Genomic DNA, 1,424 nt, shown 5'->3' with positions numbered 1-1,424 from the left:
GATCAAGGGTATCCACATAGGGTCAGAAGAGATCAGACTTTCATTCTTCACAGATGATATGATCGTATATCTGGAAAACACTAGGGATTCTACTACAAACCTTTTAGAAATGATCAAGGAATACAGCACTGTCTCAGGCTACAAAATCAACACCCATAAACCTGTAGCCTTTATATATACCGACAATAACCAAGCCGAAAAACAGTCAAGGACTCTATTCCTTTCACAGTAGTGCCAAAGAAGATGAAATATTTCACGTCCTAACAAAGGACGTGAAAGATCTCTACAAAGAGAACTATGAAACTTTAAGAAAAGAAATAGCTGAAGATGGCCCGGCTGCGTGGGACTCGTCGGTCCTCTCCTCCTCGCCCCGCTGTCCTGACTCTTCTTTCCTTCCTCCCCTCAGAGGATGTCCGGCTTCCAGATCAACATCAACCCGCTCAAGGAGCTGCTCGGCTTCATCAAGGTCCTCGAGTGGATTGCTTCCATCTTTACTTTTGCTACCTGTGGAGGTTTTAAGGGCAAAACAGAAATTCTAGTGCATTGTCCTCCTGCAGCTGACAATAAAACTATTACAGCTACTTTTGGTTATCTATTCAGGTTGAATCAAGCATCATTTGAGACACCTCAACATGTAAATGTGTGTAATGTCGATTGGAAAATGAATTACCTCATAGGAGATTACTCCTCTTCTGCACAATTCTATGTTACGTTTGCAGTCTTTGTGTTCCTGTACTGTATTGCAGCCCTTCTGCTTTATGTTGGTTACACAAACCTATATCAGAAGAGTCATAAACTTCCCATGATTGACTTTGTTGTTACTCTTGTTGTCACATTTTTGTGGTTGGTGAGCACTTCAGCCTGGGCTAAAGCTCTTACAGATATTAAAGTAGCTACTGGTCCCAGTATTGTTCAGCAACTTGAGCCTTGTGAGAAGAAGATGACTTGTTATTTTGGTGCTGTGACCATATGGGATCCCTGAATGTATCTGTGATCTTTGGCTTTGTGAATATGATACTTTGGGGAGGAAATGCTTGGTTTGTGTACAAGGAGACCATCTTACACAGTCCATCAAATACTTCTGCCCCCCCATAACCAAGGAGGTATTCCACCTCCTGCTGAAATGTAATTACAGGGAAAAATAACACTGTATGAAATATGTCAGTACTATGACATGTTACCAACGTCTTGAGATGTATTATTTGTTTCTAATAAAAGTGATGGCTTTTTTAATAAATTGGTGGGTTTAAAATTTTGCTGCTTTTTCACATAAAGCCTGTGCCTTTCCTAGAAATTTAAGATGTAAATGTATTCTCACATGTAAATTTGAAAGTTCTGGGGCCTATTATGAGATGTTATACATTTTCAAATGAACAGTAATTTTTTTACTAAGCTGTTTGCCTTCCAAAGTGTTTACATCTTAA

At 39.6% G+C, this 1,424-nt stretch overlaps 1 pseudogene across 1 annotated transcript; it reads left to right on the top strand.

Annotated features, from left to right (window-relative positions):
* The first annotated feature begins 337 nt into the window (after positions 1 to 337).
* Positions 338 to 1,144, top strand: LOC128564946 (synaptophysin-like protein 1; annotated as a pseudogene). Its single transcript, XR_008374178.1, has one exon. The product of XR_008374178.1 is annotated as a synaptophysin-like protein 1 (transcript).
* The last annotated feature ends 280 nt before the right edge of the window (positions 1,145 to 1,424 follow it).

Source organism: Nycticebus coucang, chromosome 14 (genome assembly GCF_027406575.1).
Source record: "Nycticebus coucang isolate mNycCou1 chromosome 14, mNycCou1.pri, whole genome shotgun sequence".
Taxonomy (NCBI): domain Eukaryota; kingdom Metazoa; phylum Chordata; class Mammalia; order Primates; family Lorisidae; genus Nycticebus; species Nycticebus coucang.
The sequence above is the reverse complement of the archived record's forward strand: the minus strand, read 5'-3'. Positions and strand labels throughout refer to the sequence as shown.